The sequence below is a fragment of the Dipteris shenzhenensis genome, chromosome 33, assembly GCF_047967505.1.
Source record: "Dipteris shenzhenensis isolate YYH24624 ecotype China chromosome 33, Dip_SZ_1.0, whole genome shotgun sequence".
Taxonomy (NCBI): domain Eukaryota; kingdom Viridiplantae; phylum Streptophyta; class Polypodiopsida; order Gleicheniales; family Dipteridaceae; genus Dipteris; species Dipteris shenzhenensis.
In genome coordinates, this window is record NC_141628.1 from 42,464,553 (window position 1) to 42,473,847 (window position 9,295).

The window sequence follows — 9,295 nt, forward strand, 5'->3', positions numbered from 1 at the left end:
AATGGTGTATCTGCCCCATAATCCTCCCACCACCATGCACTGGATATCTTTAGCATAATGAAATTATATGCAAAGCGTGTTTTTGAATACTTTAAGAGATCCTTTGGGGATGTCTGTCGAAATACAGTCAAAATGTAGTGGTGGCGAGTGATAAATGAAACAATGTGATTGCCCATTTCAATAAAAGGCTCCACCCATTGCATCTTACCAATATCTTTGAGGAGATTGTTGAGCCCATGTGACATGCAAGGAGTGAAGCAAATATGTGGGTACCTATCCTCAATGATCCTCCCTGTTGCCTTGTTTGAGTTCTCTCCATCAGAAACAAATTGGATGACATTATTGGGACCCACATAATCAATGGCTTCACTCCAAATATTTGCCAATCTCTCTGTAGTTTTACCCGCCTCTGAATTGTCAATAGCTTTAATAAAAAAGCTACATCCTCTCGAGTATGCAAGGATACCCTGAATGGAGCGGCTCCTACCGTCACTCCAACCATCACCCATGATAGTAACGCCACATCTACGCCATACATCCTGTCCCAAGGCATCCTCTATGGCCGTCCTCTCTGTGGCTAGAAGTGTAGTGTGCAATGCCTTGGATGAGGGTGGAGCATAGCCAGATTCGAAAGAAGCAATCTCCTTCACCATATCTGCAAAGTATAGGTTGCGGGCCTTTACCAAAGGAACATCTGCAGCATAAAAAAACCATGCCACTGCTGCATCTACTTGTGCCCTCCTCCCAGGGTGCCATGATGCCACAAGACTAGCCTGCACTGGACCTCGTGAAGCTTGGGTCTGGGGCGCATTTGTTCCATGCACGGATGGCTGTGGAGCAGCCCCAAATAATGGGGTAGATGCACTTGCTGAAGATGCCGCGCCTGTAGGTGCAGCTGATGATGATGTACCTCGAGGATCAAGAACAGAGGGCCGACTCCCTACTGCATCAAGTCTATCTGCAAGTGCCTGCAATCGTATGATATCTGCTCCTGACACTGTAGGGCAAACAGAAATGCCTTTGCCTCTAACCCCTAACAAATGGGCTCGCACACGATCCGTGCCTCCACTCTTAATGGCCTACGTTCCGGCACGTTCCGAAACGTTCTGGAACGTTCCGATTGTTTCGCACGTTCTGCTCCCATTTCGCCCGTTCCGGAAACGCGTGCAGCTCTGGACCGGCATTCCGGCGTTCTAGGAAGGTGGAACGCCGTTCCGCAGTAACTATGCATCCACTATGTCTAGATTGCAGGTGCAAAGAGAGGAGTGCTTGAAAGAGAGTGCAGTACTGCTGCTACTGCGGAACAAAAGCTGCGACAAAGTAGAGTTGTTGCTTAGGGATGAAGAAAGGTTTCTGCAAAGAAATTTGCTGCTGCGAAGGAAGGACTGCAATGGAAGAAAGATTGCTATCGCAAAGATGATGCGCTGCAAATTATTGGTATGGTTACTGTTTTTAGTTCTGGTTGCTGTAATATTCTGCTGCTGGTGAAAGCTCATATTGAGCATACGGCCTCAGAAGGCATATTGTGGAGAGAGGAAGTTTCTCACACTTCTGAGACTTGTGAGCTCGTGAAGAGATTTGTGAGCTCGTGAAGAATTGAGCCTGAAGAAAGAGGCTGTGCTTTCGTGCGCTAGAAAATTTTGTATACAAGAAAATTTGAAAAGCTTCATTGAGAAGCCCAGCTCAGACTGGGGAAGAATGTTCTTGTAAGCAGATAGGTCACAAGGAGCAACCCGTGTCGAAAGGAAGAAAAATGCCTGACTTTAAGAAAAACCAACCAGAAAAGCAATCAGCTACTCTAATCGACACAAGCATAGTGCAGCACCGACCAAGCCAAACATAATCGCGAGAATATAAGGCACTCGGGACTTGGTTGTCGGACTAGCTCAATGAAGCAATATCCGACTCAAATCAGACGACCAAAGCAACAAGGGCACAAAGGTCTAGACAACAAACACAACAGCAAATTGCAAAGCAACGCCAATGATGCTCTGGCGAATAACATACACTTGCAAGTGTGAAGGATACAAAGAGTCGACCAAGCAGAGCCCCTAGCAACAGGGCGAAGCCTTCAGCAACAAGCGCAAGACCGACTACATCATTGACAGAGAGAGCTTCAATGCACCAGCAAGCCGCCTAAAACAAAAGAAAGCAACTGGGACGTGAGTGATTTTGCTAGCAGACACGTTCATCTGCCACATCAATAGTGACATCTCAACATGCGCAATCAGCACACATCAAGCACTTTTCGTTGCATCTCATCCTTTGACAAAGTTTGACTCAAAATTCAAATGAGCATAACTTTTGATTTGTGAAGAATTTTTTAGTAGTGTAAAAAAGAAAACTGATCAACAAATCAAGCTCTTTACTTTGAGCACAACATATTTATATTCTAGATTTTCTACAAGCCAGCAAATATTTAAGTGCTAAGGATCACATAAGGAAAGAAGAAAGACTATTGTATATTTCACACCTACAAGGCCAAACTAAGGATCACCTAAGGAAAGAAGAAAGACTATTGTATATTTCACAGCTACAAGGCCAAAGTTGCTTGAACACATAGGAAGAGAAAGGAAGAGTGAAGACGAAATTTGTAATCTTGCATCCAACCACCTTGCAATAGCCGTGTTGGCAACCAAGGGGGGTGTTGAGAATTTTGGTGCCATGGAGCATTAGAGTGATGGTGAGTGGTATGAAGTAGAAAATAATATGATTGGAAGAGGGAGATTACAACAATAGATGTTGATTGAGGATTGGATATAAGCCCTTGAGGCTATGGAATAGTATATTTGATCATTGGAATATATTGATTTGAGTGCTCTCTCTCTCGCTTTATGGGTTTCCTTATATTTTGGTCCTCCATGATCTTTATGCTCATTGAGTACTACACTAACGATCCTTCCAAAATTTTTGATTGTCTAGACCCAAGTTTCCGTTTTGTGAGTCCTTGTTAACCACGTTTTAGAATTGTAAAGCTGATCTTCATAAAGATCTAATGGTGATTGTTAGCATTGCCTCTAAAAGGGGAGGGCTATAGCAACAATTTAGTTTTCCTTGGAATTCAGGTTTTTGGACATGTGGTAGCCAGGGAAGTGGTTCTCAGTGGAGTACTCTAAAACTACTAATTATTTAAGGATTGCTTTTTAAAACAAGCTCTAATTTCAACTCTACGCTTAGGTGTTATCGTAAATGATTCATCATCAACACACATCCGCTTCCTTTATCTTTTCCTATTTTCTCTTCTTAAAAGCATCTCTCTCAACCATTATCTCCTACATTGTTGTGCAAGTTTCCAATGTTTAATTTTCAAGCTCGTTCTTGCCTTTCCTTGCTTGACCTTGCTTGACTATCATTATCCTGCAATAAGATGCCAGTTGGAGATATGAGCTTTTTAGTCGTCATATAAATCGCAAGCGTTGTCATGCAAAAAAGAGCTTTTCGGTATATGATCTTCTTTACTCTGTTGGGTCGGTATTGCATCTTGTGTTTTGGGGTTTGTGCGAGAGTTCAGGCTACTTTTTTTGGAATGGTTTCCAACTTTCTACCGTAGACACTTTATGAGTCTCTACTCTGCTAGATGCTATGTGAGAATTCTTAAAAGATGTCTACACCCAGATCGGAAGTGTTCTGTTGTAACTTGAAACAAAAGAGCGAGAGAGAGACGATGGCTGGGCAAGAGCCTCTAACATATGTCTAGAATCGTACCCATCCCTATGGTGCACATGTCCTCTTTGGGGCTGAGCACATGGGAAGAAATAGGATGGGAATGGGAAAAGGTGGTCCCAAGTGGTCCCATGCATATTTCTATCCTATTCCCATCCCACCATGTGCTAACAAAAAAAGAACTAGGGATGGGTTTAGGAGGAAGAGGACACATGGCATCATTTCATGTGTTTAAGAGGTGGGGACCTTGTGGGGACAAGGACACATGTTATCCTTCCATGTTTTTGAATCCCTAAAAAAGGGGAACCCATTTTGGCTGCCAGGGTCTAGAGGCCATGGTCCAAGATGGGTAAAAAGGTGGCTACTCCCATTCTAAATCCATCCTAGACCACTTGGTGTAGGATGGGAGTAATGATGATAAAAATATTCCCATCCTAAACCCATGCTAGCCCCATCCATGTGCTAAGGCCCTTTGTAGGAGTGTCTAGGCACATCAAAAGCCTTGGTGTGAGCTTCTTGACAGCAATAGCTTTGGCAAGCTAGAGTCTATCATCAAAGCCTCGAAACGAATAAGGAAATATCTAAGCTATTTTCAAATGATTATGTTGTTTTCACGCTTGGAGTGTTGGGGATCAGGTTGCTATGGCACCTGGTTTACTAATCATCATTTTAGTCCTATTGGCTGCATGGACATTTGCCAGATAGAGCCTATAGTTCTCTTTAGTTGGTCTTATGTTGAGAAAGAGGTCTTGGTTCTCCTGGGAGTTCTTGGTTGTCTTGGGAGTCATTCTACCTTCGTTTTGTTTTTTTAATGCAGTGCAAAACATAAATTACTGGTCCATTCGTGATGAATTTTAGAAGTAGATAGGGCAAGATAGCCCCAACAAGCTGTACAAAGATATACAATATGCTCTTGATGAGGGTAATGTACCCTTCTACAAGAAGGCCAACTGTGGCCTCCCGAGACATGGAATGAAACAAAGATTAAGGTGTATATAGTAGATCCATGGCAAATTTTGCTTGGTTGGCGTAGGTAAGTACTATTGTGCTGCTCTGTGTCGTTGATTGAGTTTGTGTTGTGTTCAATGATTCTGGAGAGTTATTTTCTTTGGATGCATATAGTTCTCATGGTAATCTAGGGTGTTTTCATGTGATTTTGAATTTTTAGGGCAAAAGCAACAGGTGGGTAGAGCGTCCCAAATTAAGTAAAAATGCCATGCTCTTTCATTGCAAAACAGTAGGCAAAAGACAAAAAGGAAAGTCAAGCCTCATGCAAGTGACGAATATACAGATATCTAATGCAATACCAAATCAAGGGCAAGTTCATAGATACATTCAACAAAATGTTACCTTTAACCCTACAATTCGTCTTGTTATTGGTGTCATATTACATAACAATTGTAGGGTTCGTCACCATTTTGGTTGTTTAGCTCATACCAAATTCTATGCAACCAACTTCTTAGCTCAACACACAATCTAGACTTTAGACTCTATAAATATCTTCCATAATATCATCCTAGATCACTTTATCTCCAAAATTCAGCTGACATCTCATGCAAAGACTTTTCCTCCTCAATCATTGATGCCTTAGCAAAAGATTGTCATTTCTTGGTTGCTTTATGCATCCATAATTTTGTTTCGTTTTTCCATAGTGTTTTTTCCCTAAAGGTGTTTTGTTGGACGTTTTCGTTGATGTCATTAGTGTTGGTTCTTGTCTCTCTTGCAATTATAATCTTGCCAAGTGTTGGATTTTTTCTAGATCCTTGCAAGAGGGAAAAAAACAATTGGAAGTTTGAGTGTCACTACTTCAGGATTTGCAATTCTCTCTCTTGTGTAAATGGTGTTGAGAGTTCACACTCAACATCATGTGATCATGTGTGCATAGCACCATCATGTGATCATATGTGCATAGCACTAACCTTATAGAGTGCTATAAAGGAAAGGGTTAGACCCCTAACCCTAACCCTAAATGGGTTTGTATATATTCTATTTTTTCAACTAAATCTAGTATATAGTTAGTCATTTGTGGTGTGCTCTCTAACTGTGCCCTCTCTCCTCAACTCCACTCTTCTCCTCTCCCCTCTTCATATTTTGTCATGGTATCAGAGCTCCCTTGCCTTCCACTGAGGCATTGTGATCCTTGAGAGAGTGAGAGAGATTGAGAGAGAGTTCTTTTTGAGTGATCTTCACTTCCGTTGAGTGGAGAATTTCTATCCATTTCCATTGCTCTTGTGAAATTTTCTTTAAGAAAGAGAGACTTTGGATCTATTGCATTGCGATAGGGAGTGTCTTCAAAGGTTTTGTGAGAGAGATAGGGAGTGCAACACTAAAGCAAAGAGGCTTCTATGACGTTTGTCAACTGGATCTTCTTCAATGCCAATAGACAGCTTCAACTATCCACATCGATCTGCGACAAAGACGACCTGTGACCTTCAAGTAAAGCCCTTGACTCGGCTAGTCCAAAGATGGGACTCACAGATGACCTCTACAATGACTCGACTCCAAAGCTTGGCTCTTGACCAAGAGCTCCTGAGGACGAGCCAAGACAAAGTCTCTGCGGCTCTCTCGACCAACGAGTATGCATAGCTAAGTGACAGACGAGCTCCATTCGACACTCCAAACGGCTGCTGGAGACCACTATGCATATGGGCTCCCTCGCTAGCCCAACCTTCAACAACAATAGTGCCAACGAGCAAGCATCTCCAGCCTTACGACTGTCCGCCGATAGCAGCAACGAACTCCTTCCTCTGCGGTGACTCAACAACAATACTACTGCTGTGTTGAGTTGATGGTAGTCGAATGGCTGAGGTGACTCAACAAGAATACTACGGCCCATGCACGGCTCATTCAGCGACGCCTTTAGCCTGTCAAATTTCTAGCCCCTGCAACTCAACACACCTGGCACACAGCGCCATAGTAGCCGCTCCACTTTGCTCTGCACTAGCATAACATCACCCGCATGTAAACTGGCTCTTCCACAACGTGGCTCATTGTGCGGCTCTATAAGTAAGTTCTCCAAAGCTCCAACGATGAGCTTCAGCTAGAGTACTAGACACCCTCTGTTCTAGCAACAAACTTTGGCAAGATCCGAAAAAAAAAAAACTTGGGTGGCTCCTTGGACGCACTCGAAGTGGTCAAAGCTATAGCGAACGTGGAACGGTGAGCCGATTCACAGAACATCTCCAAAGCTCCAAAGCTCTAGCTCTCTCGCCACCTGACACTCCAAAGCCAGCAAACAACGCCGCCTCCTTCAACACACAGCCATCATCGATGCCCACACTCTATGTTTCATCGATTCCGTCGCCCTTCTCCAGAGAGCCTACCTCTGCAACCATAGCCAAGCTCTTCTCACACGTGGAAAAGCCACGTGGCAGGTAGGGTTGGCCTTATCCTGGGTTAAGTGGTTAGTGGTCAAGATTGGCTTAGAAGTCAACACGTGACAAATCACAATTAACTACAGTTAGGTTAATCTAACCTTGGATACATTGGTACGATTAAGTTTCCTTGGGTTAGGTTTGGTCAGTGGCCAAATTTATACCACATGGCAATCTTACCCATTTGTGCCACATGGCAGACCTTATCTACCACATCATCACCTCGCTCATCAACCACATCATTGCCATTTCACCTTGCTGACATCATCATCTATGCCACCTCAGTAGTGCCACCTCAGTTGTCCAGTCAGCACTGACCTCTCCAGGCACTCACAGTGCTCCATAGGCACTTCATGTGACCACTTCTACCACCTCAGCACAGGCTTCACAGGCACACCTCTTAAGCACAGTGCCACATCATCATTGCATGCGACTCACAGTGACACATTATCATTGAGCACATTTGCACTCCTTTTGTCCCTCCACTTAGATCAAGTTGTATCTCTTGATCCAAGAAGAATTTGAGGGCGCTCCAAAAAGGAAAGTCACTCATTTTTTTGTGCTCTACGCGCTCATCACATCATGTGCACATTTCGGTGCAAGTTACACTCACATTTGAGCCTCACCGTCAAAACCACTTCCTTCACGCACATTTGACGCATCTGACCCAGCACTTAAAAAGAACAAAAGAAAAGGAATTATTTGCTGTTCTTTCATTGATCGACGGTTGGTATAGATCTAGATTAGAGTAGACTAGATCGCCATAGAGGGGACGCTTTGAATTTCCCTAATTTGCCAATCTAAGCCATGCCCAAAATTCTCGACTAGTACCTACTTGAAGTTAGTCCATATGCTCACATATAGTTTCACATCATTACATTACCTAAAACTTTACATTCATCAGTTCAGTGAGTAGACTTCAGAGTTCAGAGGCATTGTAGATTATTTCAGTTGGCAGATAGCATTTGATTTCACACACACATGCCACCATTGTAAAGCCTATTCGGCTATCTCACGGCATCGTGCACATCATTTCAGCCTTGTGAAGCCTCTTGGCTATTCCCAACACCATTGCCACAAGCCTTGAAATACAGATCAGATTTTATATATTGCAGTTCTATCTTCACCGACAGTTCAGAGATTTCACTTGGCATAGTTAGTATATTTGCAGTTGATTCATACAGAGATTTTCATGACACTTTTGAGTACATTTCTTACACCATGTCTATGACTAGCAACCTCAATCTGGAGGCATCTGCTAAGTTAGACAACTCCAATTATGGTACATGGAAATACGGAATGGAGACCATTCTTGTACTTTAGGACAAATGGGAGTATGTCGATGGGTCTATACCTAGACCATTGGAAAATCTAGCCACCAGTAGCTCTACTCCATCTGTTGTCACAGCACCAGCAATTGGATCTACATCTACACAAACAGTTTTCGCACTAGTAGCAGATCCTGCCATTGCCCGAGCTCAGGGAGAATGGGATAAGAAAGACAAGTACGCCTATCACCTGATCAAGCAGAATGTGCAAGATGTCATGCTAGGACAGCTCAACACAGTCAAGACATCAAAAGAAGCATGGGATATGCTCGCAGCTCCCTACGAGTCCAAGAACACATTCAGGATTCTCACCTTGAGAAACCAGATCAACCAGAATTTCTGCAATAGTAGTGAAACCGAGCAGTTCTATCTTCACCGACAGTTCAGAGATTTCACTTGGCATAGTTAGTATATTTGCAGTTGATTCATACAGAGATTTTCATGACACTTTTGAGTACATTTCTTACACCATGTCTATGACTAGCAACCTCAATCTGGAGGCATCTGCTAAGTTAGACAACTCCAATTATGGTACATGGAAATACGGAATGGAGACCATTCTTGTACTTTAGGACAAATGGGAGTATGTCGATGGGTCTATACCTAGACCATTGGAAAATCTAGCCACCAGTAGCTCTACTCCATCTGTTGTCACAGCACCAGCAATGGGATCTACATCTACACAAACAGTTTTCGCACTAGTAGCAGATCCTGCCATTGCCCGAGCTCAGGGAGAATGGGATAAGAAAGACAAGTACGCCTATCACCTGATCAAGCAGAATGTGCAAGATGTCATGCTAGGACAGCTCAACACAGTCAAGACATCAAAAGAAGCATGGGATATGCTCGCAGCTCCCTACGAGTCCAAGAACACATTCAGGATTCTCACCTTGAGAAACCAGATCAACCAGAATTTCTGCAACAGTAGTG